General features: G+C 34.8%; 1 pseudogene; it reads left to right on the top strand.

Moving 5' to 3' along the window:
• The first annotated feature begins 18064 nt into the window (after window positions 1-18064).
• LOC149263609 (aspartic proteinase nepenthesin-1 pseudogene) lies at window positions 18065-19459 on the top strand (annotated as a pseudogene).
• The last annotated feature ends 446 nt before the right edge of the window (window positions 19460-19905 follow it).

Here is a 19905-nt window from a genome sequence, read left to right as displayed (position 1 = left end):
AATAAATAAACCCAACACATTCTGGTGTAATCATCAATAAATGTCATGATATATTTATTTCCATTTGCAGAAGGAACAGGCATTGGACCACATAAATCTGAATGAATGAGTTCAAGCTTCCTATGTGCTCTTGAATGTGAATCATGAAAAGACTGTTTGCTATGCTTTCCTAGAATGCAAGCATCACATTGCTTATGTTTTCTAGGAATTGTAGGCAAATCAGCAACACCATTTTTCTTCAACAAGCGGAGACTATCATAGTTTAAATGTCCAAATCTAGCATGCCATAATAAACTTGACGGAAGTGTACCTTCTTCATGATGAGAAATATATGAGAAATGTTGTGCATGAGCAGAGGTTCCTTGCGGTTTAAGAAGTCTTTCTTCTTCTATACCCCTCATGACAAGTGAGTGGTCAGATGCCTTTCTTACCTCAAGCTTTCCATCAAACATATGAATGGAGTGACCTTGCTGGCGGATGTGGACCAAGGACAGCAAGTTTCTCTTGAGCTGTGGGAGATATAGAACATGATCCAGAAGAAAGTCTGGAAGACCAGGCAGTTTAAGCCTGATTGTGCCAAGCCCTGATGGCTTGATTTTTGACTGATCTGCAAAGTATACTGCTCCATCAACATTGTCAGTAAAATCTTCAAAAAAATCTTTCCTATGAGTCATATGACAGGTTGCTCCTGAATCAAGCAAGCAATCATTTTTCGAAGAAGCAAGTGAAGCATTAAACAAATCTTCATTTACTCCAATGTTACATTGTGCCTCAATATAGTGAGCGGATTCAGATGTTTTACCTTTGTCTGTGTCATCAGTTTTACCTTTCTGCTGGTTTCTTCTCTGCTCAATTTTGTCATATGGTACCTTGCATGTAGAGGCATCATGTGATCCATTTCGTTTGCAGCGAATGCAATGCAGATCTGCTTTTTCTGCTTGAGAATGTCTGCCCCCCTGCCTCTGAAGTATCTTCCTCTTCCTCTTCGTCCACCTCTTCCTCTTGTAGAATCTTGAGCAGGATGCTTTTCTTTATGAGCAAGGCAAACAATCTCTTCAGAATATTCAGGGACTGTTTTCTTTCCAAAGGCTTTCTCTCTTTCAGCAAACTTTTTCACAAGAGACTCAAAGGTTATGTCTTTAAGATTTCCATTTGCTTGTAAAGACTCAAGATAATTGGAGTAGGTAGGATAGAGTGCTTTGAGAAAGGCAATAAGAGAGATATCCAGCTCAACCTTAGTGGATTTAATATCATGCATTATAGACTTTATTTCAGATGCAAGAGCAAGAGGATCATTATTTTTCAGTTCAAGAGTGAAGAGTTTAATCATGAGCTGAACAACTTCAAGTGCAGAATGTGAATCATAGAGTTCTTTCAGCTTTTGTAAAGCTTCAAAGGCAGTGGAATAGGATGAAATATGACGACTTACTTCTTCATTTACATATGTTGCGATCAATGCATAGGCTTTGCTGTTCTTGTTTTCCCAAATGACAAGTTCTTTATCTGATGTAGGCTGCACAAGGTCTTTGTCTTCTTCTCCGACACACACTCCCTTCCACAACTCATTGTAGATGAGGGTGTGTTTTACCATCCAAGACCATTCAGAATAGTTCTCCTTGCCAGTGGGAACTATTCCGACCATAGAGATGATTGAATGCATTCTGTAAAAAAAATTACTTTTGCTGATAAAAAAAAATCCTTACGTCAATATCACTTTAATGCTTTAACTTTTCAAAGCAGCATTATCATTCAAATGATAAAAAAAACTGTGCAATATTACAACTGCTTTGAATGAACAAAACTGTGCAATATCATAGGCATTCAAATCAAAGGCTAATGATTTTAAATCCTTTCATCAGCATCTCCAAGTCTTAAAAACTATAATCCTCTGAAACAAATGATGTGTAGACAGGCTCGACCCCCTTAAACAATGTACATATATAAATGCTGCACACATTACAGGAGTTTTCAACGTTTCATAGATAAACCATGTCAATCGCTGCACATTACAATAATGTATGCACACATGTGCACATACTGTTCAATGTACCTACCCGTTTCAATACAACGCTCACTGCAATGCATATGTTGTCATATCGTCCATACGACGTATTTCAATGCAGGGTTCAACAATTTCATTCAATGCAGAGGCATTAGAGTTTTGACCAGCGTTCAGCACCACATTCAAGTTGGATTCTCTCTAACCACTGCACGAATCAAGTAGTGTTAATGCACAGACTTCAAACAGATTAAACAGTCACGCCATACGCACGTCTTCAACGTACAACAACTCAGACATGTGAAGATAGCAGATAGAGTTCTGTTTGTCTATCAAAGTAAGCGGCGTAGTCTCCACAGTTATCCACCGCTATTGCATGCTCTAACTATATGAACAGGGTTCAAAAGGATTTTGATGCATGAGTAGAAGGCAAAGGATTTCGATGGCAGCGTAAATACAATCACACAATAAATATTTCTTTTATAAATGTCTATTGAGAAGCCCTTTCCAATTCGCACCTGATGCCACTAATAAAATTGCAGGCTGCCATTTCCAACAGCTTGTCACTTCTTGTAAGGGCCCGCAGTGGACACGGCTTTCCTGACCAGTGAACAACGCAATCGGCAACACTTCCCGATTGAATAGACTGTAGCACGTTTCCTCTCACTCCATATCTTCCTCTACCACCACTTCGTCTCCATCTTTCATGTATTTGATGCGTATCTCCGCTGGCATTTCCAAATGAAACACCCTGCGAACATATTCTTTGAACTCTGAAAAAGAGATAGCGAGAGGGTCTTCGGATGTCTCGCGAATCACAAAATGCCGGGCGAAGCCATTGGGGTCTCCGAACTCCAGATCTTTATCACGGCATGCTCCATGACGCCAAGTTTTCTCATCAGCGTTTCTTCATTAGTTGCAGGAATAAGCCTTGCAGTGTGGCTCAGCTTCCAGTATTGAAATCGCCAGCAATCAGATAGATTCTATCTGCGTTCAATCGAAAAGGAATGCACATTCTCAACAGCAAACAAAGATTAGGAAAATCGTTCCATCGATTTCTGAAGGAAGCTTCTTTCTGCCTCCAACGCCTACTGACAAATCCTCCAACGCCTCTGGCAACGTCCAAAAGGTATTACCAGATGTTGGGATATTTCAGAAGGTGAGCAGCGCAGAGTATTATGAAAAAATGTCAGTATGGCAGCGCTAAAAATTAATGTACAACGCTTCATGGACATATGCGTTATGAGGCAGCGCTGGAAGTGAATATGGCAGAGGTCAGGACAGAGGAGTTACAAGCAGCATAATAGCTAAAACAAGGGGCTGGCTCTGATACCATGTCAGGCTAGGGTAACTCCAGAATGGGCAGAGAAAAAACTGATTGACTATCATTTATATACATAAATGGGACGGATCAGTTCATCTTCTTGATGACTGTTCGCGTTCCAGTTCACCCATCCGTTGAGGATTAGGTGTCATCAAAAACCAATTTTCGGACCTCACGTAGGCCAGCTTCAGTATAGTCCAGCTGTTTGATTCTGCTTTTTTATATTTCAAAACCAATTTTCGGACCTCACGTAAGGCAGCTTCAATATAGTCCAGCTGTTTTGATTCTGCTTTTTTCTATTTCAAAACCAATTTTCGGACCTCCCTCTTCAAGGATTTAAGATTTTGTATTTTAAAACCCATTTTTGGACCTCCCTCTTCAAGGATTTAATTTTGACTCATATGATATCTATATAGGATGAGCTCTGAAGTAAAATAGGTTGGTTCCAAATGCGATAGGAAATCTCTTCAGATACCTTATGGGCCAATCAGAATTGGTTGAATTTAAATGGAAGAGTCTTATGACAGGATTCCCTATCCCGAGAGAGCAGAATCAGAAGATGGCCAAAGTTGAAAGAAGGAATGACTAAGGAGTGTAGTTCTATCAGACCCATTGCTGAGCGTTATTTCACCAAAAATCTATCCAGATGCTTTGAAATACAAGTAGACCCTATCCATCCATTGCTCCAGGTGGGAACGAGCTTGTGAGGAGTAATATCTTGTAGAGACAGAGAGTTAAAAATGTCCTAAAATGGGGCTCCAAGTAATTAGAGTTGGTCTTATTGCCCAAATCTGTTTAATATCCAGATTTAAATTCAAGTCTCCATCCATCCTGAGAGAACTCAAATCCAGCAACCCGATGTCTGTGACCTGGTCCGAGAAAACTTTCCTGCCTGTATATGGAGCGTACATGTTAAGAATGCGGAAGCGAGAAGGAGAACCTCGAACATTCCCAGATAGGAGTATACATGCAAGTGTAAATTATGCCAGAAACTTGAGACTAGAGGGTTTCCAAGCTATTGCTAAACCTTCAGACGGACCGCATGAATTAGAAGCACAAACAAGCCACCTAGGACAAATTTGTTGCAGAATTTCCTAAGACTTTTCTTCAAAAACTGTAGTTTCCTATAAAAGAATGAAATTTGTCTTATGTCTGTGAATGAGTCCTTTTAGAGAGCGTGATTTAATGTCGGCCCCCATCCCCCTAATATTAAGTGACATTGTAATCACGAGGAAACTATCAAATGAAAGGATATGGAGCCTTTTTGAGATGAGTATCAAATGATTAACCAATCCCCTAATTGAAGAACTTAACAACTAGCTCATAGTCCAAAGTCCAAAGTCCATAGTCCAAAGTCTTCTAGAAGTCCAAAGTCTGGTTGCATAACAAAAAGAAGACGATAATCTACCAAAAATCAGAAAGAGACGTGTGGGATTTAAACGCATCCTTTGCACCACATATATCAGATGGCTCAAATTTCTTTAAATTTATGGTTGTATTCATTATCATATTTGGAAGTGCATATGAAATAACTTTGATGCTAGAGGACTTATCTTCCCTCCGACGTCTAAAACAATTTACAAAGATCTTGATTTCATAAGAAATCCACTTTAGCTTTGATGCAATCAATTCTTGAAAACCATATACATGATAATAAAACTATTGTTAAACATGCTATGACATATCCCTTTAAATGACTTGATAAAGTTATGGATTTTAGGGTTTATATCTTTATAGAATAGGAAAAGGTATGATACAAAATGGAAGAATTTCATATTAAAATCTGGAGAAAACAATTTGGTATATGGTTAAACGAATATTTTTCGATTTTGAAATGTTTATTATAATAATAATAATATATCAAGATAAGGATGGGTGGTTGGTGGTGTATTTGAAAAATGATCTATGGAAATGGTTAATGTGAGCAACAATTAGTAAATGGGGTGGGAAAATAGAGGGATATAAAATTTGTAATGATTAGGCCTATGAATAAAGAGAAGTTTTAAGGCATCTAGAAAAAAGTTAATTATTTTTTTAATTTTGCAGAAAGTGTAAAAAAAATTAGGAGTATTTTTGAGCTACAACATGTCCTATTTCAAATTGTTGAGGGTGGATGTCAGGATATAAGACATTGTGAGTTGTGAGTGTTCAATCACATCATTGCTCATGATCTCTATTTAACGGTCATGGAGGATTTGCCAATGGCATTAATGTGTTGCTACATGATTAAGAGTGATGTAAGTCCTGTTGAGCAACAATACATATTTCTTGTTACTAATGGATGTTTCTATCTTTGAGGGTTTACCATTTAAAACTTGATGTCTTGATCTTTGAGTTGTGTGCGTTATTTATCTCTGATGTTTGTTCATGTGATTGCTAACCTATGTTTGTCAATAGTAATTCAGAGTGTCTTCAAGAATATTGCAATATTAGGTTGCAAGGTCTAAAGTGGCATGCCGCCACAAAGCAAGAATAAGTAGGAATCCTTATTGTTGGTAGACAACTCCAAAGTGGTTTAGATAGAAATTATGTAGAACAAAGTCTTAAAAAGAAAGGAATGTGGAAGATTATAATATATGTTGAATAATTGTGGAAGATAAACCTTCATACAAAAGGAAGTTGAACAATTGCAGCTAAACTGCACCAAAGTAACTATAAGTGTGCAAATTACAAGTATATAAATAATTGTAAAAATTACTATAAAGCGTGATCTAAAATCTACATGGATTATAAGCATGTGAAAGAAATGCCAAACACATGCACAAGCACATTACCATCACTGCACAACATCAATAGTTGGCCATATTATAAATGCATAGAAAGGGTGGGAGTAGACTAAAAGAAACCAGAAAATAGAGGGTGCCCCCCTCGTCATTAGCACCATTTGATACAATGGAAAAAGGTCATTTTCATTTTCTCTTTTATACATTAAATTTCATTCACTCTCCCTTTTGGGCAATTATTTTATCAATATGGGATCATAAGATCTCAATAATATACTTGCTCAATCTAGGATCCCATTTTTATGTAATTAACTATCTGCTACTTTGAGGATACCATTGATTTTTTTTTTATTTGCATTTAGTTCGAATTTCTCTTCCCCTATTGTAGGTATTGAACATGATTTTGGTATTCAACAATTTGTTTGGACTTGTGAGGCAGGCGAGTCCTTTAGATATCTACTTGGAAGGTATGTTGTAGCTACAATTGTAGTTAGATATCAATAGATATATGCATGGGATATTTATAATCGTTCGATTTGTTTTAGGTTTTTTTCACTTGGGGTAATAATATTTTGTTGGGTGTAGGGAATGAATTCTCCAAGAAAAATAAGGGTAATGGATGTGATGAAGTTGTAAGTCAAAATATCTCCTTATTTCCCCTTTTTCAATATTTTTATCACGAGGACCATTGTTGATTTCTTAATAAGTCAAGTGCATTACCCAATAAGTTTTGAACTAGTGGAAGGTTATTGTATGTTAAAAAATATCTAGAGTGATATCATTATAAATGGTTCTATGTTTTTGAAAAGTAGTCCCTGTGGCTTAACCCTTTTGAATTTTCAGATGATAGCCCATCACGTCCAACTCTTGCTAGTATAATTGTGTTATGCATGTTTGCAGATAGAAATGTGTCCCAAAAATGTATGGCTCTATCGTCCTGAAATATCCTTATAGGTATTTAGGTGTTTCAACACTGCCATGGAACCTTAGTTATACTTCTTTCAATCTCTTTTATATATTCATAGTTGAGATGGGAGAAAAATGAAGGAAAGAAAGGTCAAATGTTTGAAATCCAAAGCAAACATTCTATCTCTCCTTGCTGATGTAGGGAGGTCGAGCCCATGTGCCCGCATTTTGGTTCGATGATGCATCATTCCTGATGTACATTTGTATTCTATCGCAGTGAAATTTGATATATATTTCCCCAAAAAATAACATAAAAAAAGTCATTAGTATGAAACAATAAGCTATTTGATAATTGCATAATATTTTCGATTCCTGATAGGAAACATTTGGCAATTGATTTTATCTTCTACCCTTTTCATTCTTTATTATAGCCCTATTGACTAAACTTCAAATGTAATGTAGTTCTACACTTTTTGTCCAAGTACCCATTGAAGGGCTTTGCAATTATTGATTCTTATTTTTCTCAAACTCCTCTTTTCATTTTGTATTGGATTCTTATTGATTGAACCAACAGACACATTCCTATTTTGATGTTGGGATTATGTTATCCTTTATTGTTCTTGTAAGATGGTAAGCGACTATAAAGTGGAGATGTTGAACAATGGAATGCACAAATTCAATGTGGAGTTTCATGGACCTCAAGACAGTAGGTAAACATCCCTATTAAAGACCTATAAAATGCATATTGAGTATTTCATCCATCTTTGTAGCATGTATGTATGGCTATAATATTTGTGTGGTTTACTTATTTTCCCTAGAGAGCATAATTTCTTTTACTTCGGTGCATATGAAATTGAAAATTATAGCAAGACTTTTGTTTTTCCATGGTACATCTCCAAGGTAATCTCTCCATTTAAACATTGATTATGAGCATGGTGATTTCCTCATTATTTCTATTTTATACATTAAATTTCATTCAGTATCCCTTTCGGGAAATAGTTTAATCAATTTGGGATCCTAGGTTCTCATTCACATGCCTACTCAATCTAAAATCCCATTTTTACATTATTACCCATATGCTACTTTGAGGAGCCCATCAATTTGTTTTTTATATGGATTTAGTCCCAATTTCTCTTCCTCTATTGTAGGTATTCAATATGATTTTGGTATTCAACAATTTGTTTTGACTTGTGTGGTAGGTTGTTCCTTTAGATATCTACTTGGAAGGTATGTTGTAGCTATAATTGTAGTTGGATATCATTAGATATATGTATGGGAGATCTTGGATGGTTGGATTTGTTTTGGGGTTTTATCACTTGGGTAATAAGAATTTTTTGGGTGTAGGGAATGGATTCTCTAAGAAAAATAAGGGAAATGGATGTGATGAAGTTGTATGTCCAAATATTTCCTTACATCCCCTTTTTTCGTATTTTTTTATCATAGGGACCATTATGGATTGCTCAATAAGACAAGTGCATTACCCAATCATTTTGGAACCAATGGAAGCTTATCATTTGTTAAAGAAGACCCATAGTGATATCATTACTAATGGTTCCATTTTTTTGAAAAGTAGTCCGTGTGGATTAACCATTTTAAGTTTTCAAAGGATAATCTATTTGGTCCAACTCCTGCTAGCATAATTGTATTATGCATAGTTGCAGATAGAAATGAATCCCCATAATGTATGGATCTATCATCATGAAATCAATTTATAACTATTTAGATTTTTCGGCATTTGCATGGAACCGTAGTTATATTTATTTCATTCTCCTTTTTGGCTTCATAGTTGATATGGGAGAAAAATCAAGGAAAGAAAGGTCAAATGTTTGAATTCCAAAGCAAACATGCTAGGTCTCCTTGCTGATGTAGGGAGGGGGAGCGCATGTGACCTTCTTTTGGTTCAATGATGTATCATTCATGATATACATTTGTATTGTATTGCAGTAAAATTTGGTACACATTTCCCTAAGAATAGCACTAAAAAAAGTCATTGCTATGAAAAGATAAGCTATTTGATAATTGCATAATATTTTGGATTCCTCATAGGAATATTTTTGTAATTGCTTTTATCTTCTTCTGTTTTCATTTCGCATCATAGCCCTATTGACTGAATTTAAATGCAATGTAGTTCTACACTTGTTGACCAAGTACCCATTGAAGACTTTTGCAATCATTAACTGTTATTTTTCCCAAACTCCTCTTTCCATTTTTTATTGGATTCTTATTGATTGAACCAACAAATACATTCCTATTTTTATGTTGGGATTATTTTGTCCTTGATTCTTCTTGTAGGATGATGAGTGACTATAAAGTGGAGATGTTGAATGGATCCACAAATTCAATGTGGAGTTTCATGGACCTCAAGACATTATGTAAACATCCCTACTATGGGCCTATAAAATACATATTTACTATTTCATCCATATCTGCAGCATGTATAAATGGCTATAATATTTCTGTTGTTTACTTCTTTTCCCTAGAGAGCATGATTTATTTTACTTTAGTGCATATGAAATTGAAAATTATAGCAAGAAATTTGTTTGTTCATGGTACATCTCCAAAGTAATCTCTCTATTTAAATACTGATTATGAGCATGGGTGATTTCCTCCATCTCTCTAGTCGACATGAATTTTATTTTAAATAATCCAAACTATAAATCAATAGGTTGATGCAGCCTATAAAATAAACTCCCTATTTTTTAGGATACCTACAGATGTTTGCTTTCCTGAGTAACCCAAACTTATCATGATAGTTATCACAAAGGCATAACTATCATGTTAAAAAGATACTTTAAGATTGGAGAGAGGAAGAGTTGTACATGAATACCTTTTAAATAAACTCTTTACCTGAGATTGGCATATCTTTGTGATCTCGATTGTCCATTCTTGTTTTTCTTGTTTTGGGGAAAGCATGTGTTATTTAATATGGACTTGTCTTAACCATTTCCATCTTCATAGAATGGAATTGAATGACAATGGAACTTGTATTATTGGTAGTATTGGCATCGATTTTCATTCACTCCTTAGTGGCTCTCCACATAATGCATCCATACATCATTATAAAACTTTCAACTGCATCATGACCATCTAGAGATCCAACTTGTTTTCCCATTAACCATATATATAACTAGAAAATTAATCATCTTTGATTATTTGCCCATGGAAATTTTTAGACAAAGGTCAATTCGCAATCGAGCACATGCTTTGAGAGCTCCAATAGACATAATATCCATATAGTAATCAGTTATTAAATCAATTTGAAGAATCAATGCAAGAATAAAAAAAATGTGAAACAATTATATAAGACCTTATTATTCATGGAAAAAAATTTCTTGGAGCACTTGTCTGGCAACTCCTGATAAGAATACTTGTTCCCAAGTGTTATTTTTCTATAATGGATAATGTAAAATGGGCAGAGGATCTGTCCGTATTTGTGAATATAAACCATCAAAAAAAATTTCTATGACATAAGCAATTATTAATTACACCGAGACCAATAAACACATTTATTCCTATGATCTTTATCCATGTAAGGACATTGATCATGGAATTTTATCCAACACTTTGCATTCAAAATGAGATGTAGATAGTGGAACATTAGATTTGGTCATAAGCTTTCTTCCTATAAGGAGTAAGAACACAAAATTCCCACCATCTCTCATGCTGCATTAAATCAAGATGCCAATGAATATACAGAAATAATGTCTCTTAGTTTTTTAAATTAAGTGATAATATCAATACATTTAGAGATAACTTTGATACAAACTAAATGTCAACCACACATTCAATGTGTCAAATATTCAAATTGATTGAAAATTCAATATAGTTGGAGCTAGGTTTTATTTTAAAGGTATCACTTTGAAAATTGGTAGGAATGCCTCCTAGCTTTTTGTTCATTGAGGATTTTTTTGCTTGGACACTCAAAAACTATATAACATATAGATGGTTTCTAACATGTGTCTAGTTTGTATGTGAAGCTTCTTGTGATCAACTGAGTAAAATGATGATTTTGTGTTAATTATTGTCTCCACCCATGATTCAACTCTATTTGTTGTGGATATTGATGCTCTATGAACTCCCTAAGGATAATCATATAATCTGGTTTCACCTGTTCATTGCATTTGATGCAAGCGCATTAGGCTGAGCACATAAAAATGATCATTTATTAAAGTCAGACCAAGAGCCTAGTAATGTGATGGGTTGATCACATGTCAAGGCTAGAACATTTAAAGTTTATTTGTGAAAAGTTTTTCATATTTAGTGAAGGTTAGTTAGGAACATCTAGTTAAAAGAAATGACTTTATAGCTAGTAGGTAGTTAGGGATAAGGGAAATTGGTTCACATCCATGAACTCATTTCTTGGGCAAATGTTTTTAGTTTTTGGGGAGAGAGGAGGAACATTTTTGGGTGCTGGAAGTTTTTGTGTGAGATTGAAATTAATTGAACAATATTTCTTAGACCAGTGTTTTTTTGTATCAACAAATCAAATTCTTAAGTTTGTGTGAGACAATGATTTGCATGTGTTTATGAGGTTTGTGAACCATAATATTAATATATGAGCATTGAAATTTATTTGGCCTTTAAATTTTTTTGTTGAATGAGGAACTCCTGCACTGTATTTTCTATGTTATTCACATTTAAATGAGAGCCCAATGACTCATATTTTAGTTAAAATTCTAATCCATTACTTTTGCATCTAAGATTGTTTATTCGAAAGAGTCATATTACAATACATATTCAAGAATACATAACACTCTATATCAAGCCAATAGAAGAAATAAAATTCGTGAAGGAAAACCGTCATCAAAGTTGCGGGTCAATTTCTAATAAAAGGAAGACGAAATTCAAAATTCTGGCATTTGGGTTTTGTGCAATGCAGGTTCTATTTGGTAACTATTGAGTGATTTTCAAAAAAGATCCTTGGTTGGGGAGTTACGAAGGGATATTTAGAATGTGTTTTTATAGATTATGTGGCCATAAAAAATTGATTTGTTGTTCCACCTGTAATAGCACTATAGTTTGCTATGAGAGCAATGATCTGTTGTTCCTCCTATAAAGACACTATAGTTTTCTATAAGAGTAATGATTTGTTGTTCCTCTTGTAACAACACTGTAGATTCCTGTTAACCTTGTTAAGAAAAAAACCTGTTAAAACCAGCAAAGGAGACCGCTAAACCAGTCCAAACGAAATCATTATTCAAGACAATGTGTAAGGCAAAAGGAAAATGCTGCAAATTTAATGTGATTGACAGTGGAAGTACGAACAATCTAGTTTCCAAGAAATGGTGGAAAAATTGGGATTGAAAAGGATTAATCACCCCACACCTTATAAGGTATCGTGGTTGAAAAAAGGACACCAATTGTTGGTGCATGAACAAAGTGAAGTTGATTTTCAAATAGGCAAGTATAAAGACAAGATGTTATGTGACGTAATGCCAATGGATGCTTGTCACTTACTTTTGGGTCACCCATGGTAGTGTGATAGGAGGGTGGCACATGATGGAGAGAGCAATTGTTATAAGTTTTAAAATGATGGCATCAAACACACTCTTGCACCATTGAAAGAGGAGGGTACAACTAAAACAAGCAGCCCAAAAGCACTGCTACTTAGCTGAAAGGAATTTCTACAGCCGATGGAAGAAGAAGAGGTAAACTATGCAGTGACTTGCAAGCCAAAGGTAGTACTTATACACACTGAAATTGTAGATTTACTTATTGAAGCTCAGGAGTTGTTGCATGAGTTTCATGATATTGTAGTTGATGAATTTCCAAGTGAGTTGCCACCCAAAAGAAGCATCAGTTATCACATAGACTTGATACCAGGAGCAAGTCTTTCATACAAGGCTGCATATCGGATGACACCCAAAGAGAATGAGAAAGTGAGGAAGCAAGTCCAAGAATTGTTGGACAAAATATTAATAAGAGAAAGTTTGAGTCTGTGTGTCATACCTATAGTACTAAGTCCAAAGAAGGGTGGAGAATGGAGAATGTGCACTGACTCTAGAGAAATAAAAAATATCACCATTGGTTACAGGTTTCCATTACCATGGATGGATGATATGATGGATTGTTGGGTGGAGCAACTTACTTCTCAAAGGTTGACCTTAAAAGTGGTTATCATCAACTTCACATCAGAGAAGGAGATGAGTGGAAGACAACTTTTAAGACCAATGAAGGCTTGTACGAGTGGATGATCATGCCATTTGGCTTGTCAAATGCACCCAGTACCTTTATGTGGCTGATGAACCAAGTCTTGAAGGAGTTCATTGGTAAAATTGTCATTGTTTACTTGGATGACATTTTAATTTTTAGTCAAACTAAAGAAGAGAACTTAAGACATTTTAAGTATGTTTTAGAGAGCTTGCAGTAAGAAAATCTATTGATTAACATGAAGAACTGTTCTTTTATGAAGAGTGACCTTGTATACTTGGGTTTTTTTTTTTTTATTTCCAAGGATGCTTTGAAAATAGATCCGAAAAGGATAGAGGAAATTGGAGATTGGGCTCTCACCTAAGAGTATTTATGAGGTGAGAAGTTTTCATGTCTTGGCTAGCTTCTACCGAAAATTTAGCAAAAACAACAACTAATAACAAAAAATCAACTATTGAAGAAGAAGGTCATTGAGAAGTTGGTGTTAAAGTTGCTAGACTTTAATCATCCCTTTCAAGTGAGATGTGATGGTAGTGGGACAACCATTGGAGCTATATTGAGCAAAGAAGGTAAGCACATTACATATTTCAGCGAGAATTTAAATGAGTAAAAACATAAATACTCTTCCTATGATAAATAATTTTATGTGGTGGTTCAAGATTTGAAGCATTGGAGGCATTACTTGATGGCTAACGAGTTTGTTCTAGGATAATTTTGCCTTAAAATACATTATGCAACAACATAAGTTAAATAATAAACATGTAAAGTTGGTGGAGTTTCTTCAAAATTTCACTTTTATTTTGAAGCACATTAGTGGGAAGGAAAATAAGGTTGTCGATGCCTTGAGTAGGAGATCCTTAATCATGCAGGAAAGTCAAAAACAAATTTTAGGCTTTGATTATTTGCAAGACTCATATGACATTGGTGCTAATTTTAAAGAGGCTTTTGCATCACGCAAAAATCCAGTCATAGGACAACAATCCATGGAAAGAGTTTATGTTGCAGGATGGGATATTATTCAAGAACAATGAGCTATGTATTCTCAATTGCTCAATGAGGGAAAACTTGGTCCAAGAAAAGCATAATGGAAGATTGGCTGGACACTTTGGTGTTGAGAAAACACTTGGGAAGCTAAGTCACTTCTATTTTTGGCCTAAGATGAAGGCAGATGTACAAAGGTACATGAGTAAGTGCACAGTATGTCATCATGAGAAAGGGAGAAGTCAAAATGTTGGACTATACATGCCATTACCCATTCCCAACAGACCTTGGGATTCAGTGAGTATGAAATTTGTTCTGGGTTTACTGACAACTCAATGAGGTAATGATTCAATCCTTGTAGTTGTGGATAGATTTACTAAGATGGCTCATTTCATTTTGTGTTTAAAAACTAGTGATGCCACCCATGTGGCTAATTTATTTTTTGATGAGATTGTTCGGTTTCATGGTTTTCCAAAAATTATAATATCTGACAGGGACACAAGATTCATCAGACATTTTCAAAGGACTTTTTGGAAGAAACTTGGCACTAAGCTAAATTTTAGCTCATTCTATCATCCACAGTCTGATGGGCAAACAAAGTTTGTAAATAGGAGTTTGGGTATTTTGTTAAGGAGTTTAGTAGGTGACTGACCAAAGCAGTGGGATCATGTGCTAGCCGAGGCTGAGGTTGCATCTAATGACTCACCAAATAGGAGCACATGAAATAGTCCATTTAAGATCTTGCATGACATGCATCCGAGGGGAATTTATGAGCTAAGAGACTTGGGAAATATTGAGCATAGCAGTGCTAATGGAGAGGATTTTTCAACAACCGTGAGTGATATGAATGAGAAACTAAAACAAAGATTACAAGATATGAGCAAAAGCTACAAGAAACGAGCAAATGTACACAGGCAAGAGGTAAAATTTGAAGTGGGAGATGTGGTCCTATCTCACCTAAGAAAGGAGAGGTTTCCAAGGGGATAGTATAACAAATTGACAATGAAGAAGATAGGATCTTGTAAGATCCTCTACAAGTTTTCATCAAATGCTTATGAGCTAGAGTTACCTCCAGGAATTGGCATTTCACCTATTTTTAATGTAGCAGATTTGTATCCCTACACAGTTGGTGATGTGGATCAAGCTTCTGGGAATCTTGACCAGGATGAAGAAAAGGAACAACAAAGGCTGAATAAAATGCCCGTGGAAAAGAGTTCAGAGGCTGAATAGATTTTGGATACACATGTTTCCAAGAAGACCAAAAGGAAAGAATACTTGGAATATCTTGTGAAGTGGAAAGACCATTCGATGGAGGATTCTACTTGGATGCATGAAGCAACAATACAACAAGTATTCTATAGAAGATTTTATGAGTAGGAGCTCTTAAAATTTTCTTTCTTGGGGAGTCTGATGCAGGTGCGTTAGGTCGAGCACATAAAAATGATAAGTTGTTAAAGTTATACCAAGAGCCTAGCAATTTGAATGATTGATCACATGTCAAGGCTAGAAAATTTAAAGTTTATTTGTCAAAAGTATTTCATATTTAGTTAATATTAGTTAGGAATATCTAGCTAAAAGAAATGATTTTATAGGTAGTAGGTAGTTAGGGCTAAGGGAAATTGGTTTACATCCATGAACTTATTTCTTGGACAGTTGTTTTTAGTTTTTGGGGAGAGAGGAGGAACATTTTTGGGTCCTCGAAGTTTTTGGTGTGTGATTGAAGTTAATTGAACAAAATTTCTTAAACCAGTTGCTTTTTGTATCAACAAATCGAATTCACAATTATTTGCATATGTGTTTGTGAGGTTTGTGAACCATAATATTAATATTTGAAGATTGAAATTGATTTGGTCTTTAAATCTTTGTGTTCAATGAGGAATTCCTGCACTGTATTTTCTCTATGATTTACATTTAAATGAGAACTTGGAGAATTATATTTTAGTTAACCCTCTAATCCAGTACTTTTGCATCCAAGTTTGTGTATTGGAAAGAGTCATATTACATTATAGATTCGAGAATAGAGAACACTCTCTATCAAGCCTACAGAAGAAAGAAAATTCATAAATGAAACCATCATCGAATTTGCAAGTCAATTTCTGATCAAAGTAAGACGAAATTCGAAATTCTAGCATATGGGTTTTGTGCAGAGTTGGGTCTATTAGGTATCTCGCAAGCAATTTTCCAAAAATATCCTTTGTTGGGGAGTTACAAAGGGATCTTTAAACTGTTTTTTTACAGACTGCATGGATGGAAAAAAGGATTTGTTGTTCCTCCTATAACAACACTGTAGTTTGCTGTGACAACAATGATTTGTTATTTCTCCTGTAACAACATTGTAGTTTGTTGTTAGAGAAATGCTTTTTTGTTTACCCTATAACAACACTCTAGTTTGTTGAGAGAGAAATGATTGTTGTTCCTCTTGTAACATCACTATAAGATGCTGAAATAGAAGCCATCAATTTGTGGGCCATCATGTTACAATTAAGTTCATGAAATTCCTTGCTTCAATTATTTTTTAATGGTGCATGTACTAAATTAATAATTTGTTTAGGAATTTTTTTTTAATACACTTTGGAGAAAGTTGAATCAATCTCTATTTCTCTTTGTAATAAAAATTAGTTTTTTTTCTCTTATAGAAAATATATATATCTTTATTTCTCATATATATATATATATATAGACTACTTATAAATAAGTTGCAACTTCACTCTTATAATTAATATCTATAAATATGAAATATGTTATAGATATGTTGTAATATTATCTTTAATATATATATATATATATATATATATATATATATATATATATATATATATATATAAATAAATGATAATAAAATATGTAAAACTATATAATGGTAATTAATAGTTTAAAATAATTTAAAGGTATGTGTGGGACTTAATTGCTGTTATAAAAAGGTGACTTTAACTTAATAGTATATTAAAAGAATATAAGTATAATAATAAGAAAACATAGATTATAAATTTATCAAAATTTATCAAAATCAAAATCGTTATCAAAATCTCTCCTACAATAATTATCAAAATCGTTTTTATAAGATATTTTAATTTAAATTGATATTAAACTTTAAATAATATTCAAAATTTCTGAAATGTGGTAAGCCATATAAAAATCAAATATATTAAAAAATAATATACTTAAAAAGTCTCACATCCTTGTGGATCACATTCTCTTTCTTATAAAATAAATAACAAAAATTAAAATTGGACTTTTATAATATTAAAATAAAAAACAACAAAATAAAATAAAATATTTCACACATATCTTTTAATAAAACTTTTTCCTAATAAAATAGAATATATATCCATATTATATTATATTTTATATATATAATAAAATAAATTTTATAAACAAAAGATAAAAGCTAAATATTTTTTAATTATATTTTTTCACATAAATTTTTTTTGAATAAAATAAATATTAAAGTACTAAATTCTATTTTTTAAGTAAAATATAAATCTAACCATAACACATTACATTATTCAAACTGCAGCTAACAAAGGTTTTTAAACATAAATTTTATAAAACACATTATATCGTTAGCAGAGCTAAGTGTAGTTCTTCTCCCCCTACTGTGGGTGGGAGGCAAGAAAGACATAGGGCAATTTATGAAATATATATATATATATATATAATATGCGGACCATCACGGTTTTTAATCAAGGTTTATTAATTGTAATAATAAATATATGTATTGGAGTAGACTTGGATCTCCAAAACTAGAGAGCAAACGAAACGACTTCTAAACGTATGTATTACTTTAAAAAAATAAAGTGTATATTACTGGACTTGGATCTCCAAAACTAGAGAGCAAACGAAACGACTTCTAATTGTAATAACTGGACTTCGATCTAGAGTAGAGTTCAAACACACATTATATGTCCAATAGACAGACAGAGAAATCATCCCACCATTCGCTACGCCTCAACGTACGTACGTGTTTTCCATTCACGAAGCATGGCTGGACAATCTCCTTGCAGTGCTCCCTGCAAACCCCTCCTTATTCATTTCTTGTTATTGCTGTCCCTATTACCATTGATGCAATGCAGGCCGCTTGGGCGCAAGGTTCCAGTGCCTGAGCAGAAACCCGCTGTTGGGTTGAGAATAGATCTGGTGCATAGAGACTCATGGCTTTCCCCATTCTTTCCAGGGAATATTACGTCCACTGAAAGGGTTAAGCGAGCGGTGCAACGCAGTCAAGCAAGGGTTCAAGCACTGCATAAATCTGTAGTTCTAAAGGCTGCTGCTCAATTAGCTCATAAAAGTGCAAGAATCCAAGCTCCGATAAGTGCAGGAAGTGGAGAATTTTTTATGGAGGTAGGAATTGGTGAGCCGCCTTTATCATATTCTGGAATTCTAGACACGGGCAGTGACTTGATATGGACACAGTGTTTGCCCTGTGATTATTGCTATAATCAAACCTCTCCAATCTACGATCCTATCCAGTCCTCCACTTTCATGACCGTCCCATGCAATAGCTCTGAGTGCCAGGCAAAACCTAATATGGGTTGCAACGCTGATCATCTGTGTAATTACAGGTATGCGTATGGTGATGACTCCTTCAGCACAGGGACCCTCTCAATTGAAAGGTTTACCTTTTCATCAGAGTCAGTCGACGAGATTCAGTTTGGTTGCGGCGTAAACAATGAAGGCCACTTCGGCCAAACAGGTGGAATGGTAGGCTTCGGACGAGGTGACTTATCTTTAATTACACAGCTTGGTTCAGTAGGAGGTGATAAGTTTGCTTACTGCCTCACGTCTTTTAATGATTATCCTTCCCGAGGCAGCCCTTTGTTTATAGGTCACACTGCTACTTTCAAGGGCGCGGCTGCTGTCAGTTCAACTCCTTTTATTCAAAACAGCGCAGCATCAAGTTCCTATTATCTTTCGTTGGGAGGAATTAGCCTTGGAGGTGCACTATTGGATATCCCTGATGATTCTTTTGATATTGATCAAAAGTATGGTAGTGGCGGATTTGTGATAGACTCTGGAACCACTTTCACATTTCTGTATGACGGTGCATATCAAGTTTTGAGGAAATCCTTAATCTCTTCTTCCAGTCACTTGCAGCAAGTGGATGGGTCAGACATCGGACTAGACCTCTGTTTTAACTTTCCAGCTAATAACGATTTTAACTTTCCCACTTTAACATTCCACTTCGAGGGAGCAGATTATAATGTGGAGCCAGAAAACTACATGTACGTTGATACCAGTGGTGTTATCTGCCTGGCAATGCTACCTAGTCCAAACATGTCCATATTAGGCAATTTTCAACAGCACAACTACCAAATTCTCTATGACGTCGGCACCAACATGTTCTCTTTTGCACCCGCAGTTTGTGATGCCTTGTAAGCGTAAGCGAGCACATGGATATCATGCGTTTTCTCTCTCGTACACTATTAGAATTTTATGTTTCTTCCTAGGATTTCGTTCTGCTCAATTATCAGCATATGTAAACACTCTTTTTTAAGACTATATGCAAATATGTAATTAGCAAGGTTGTTTCTGTGATTTCAAATTCATTGAGCCATGAATTCTTTACTGTGTATGGAATATTGATCAAATTCATTAAACCATGGATTCTTAATTGTGTATGGAATATATATATAATTTAATGAAAGGCCAACGTCATTCAATGGTATATTCACGGTAATATTAATTATTAAAATAATAAAAGTTTTATTAATGGATACCTGTTTTCTCTCTCCTAGACTATTAGATTAGATGATTAAAGTGGGTTGATGCCGGTCTTTGAAAAAAAAAATTGTCATAGAATTTTATGTTTCTTCCTAGGATTT

The sequence above is a fragment of the Pinus tabuliformis genome, chromosome 6 (assembly GCF_031772625.1).
Source record: "Pinus tabuliformis cultivar Carrire ecotype Pingquan chromosome 6, CPIR1, whole genome shotgun sequence".
NCBI classification, from domain to species: domain Eukaryota; kingdom Viridiplantae; phylum Streptophyta; class Pinopsida; order Pinales; family Pinaceae; genus Pinus; species Pinus tabuliformis.
The sequence above is the reverse complement of the archived record's forward strand: the minus strand, read 5'-3'. Positions and strand labels throughout refer to the sequence as shown.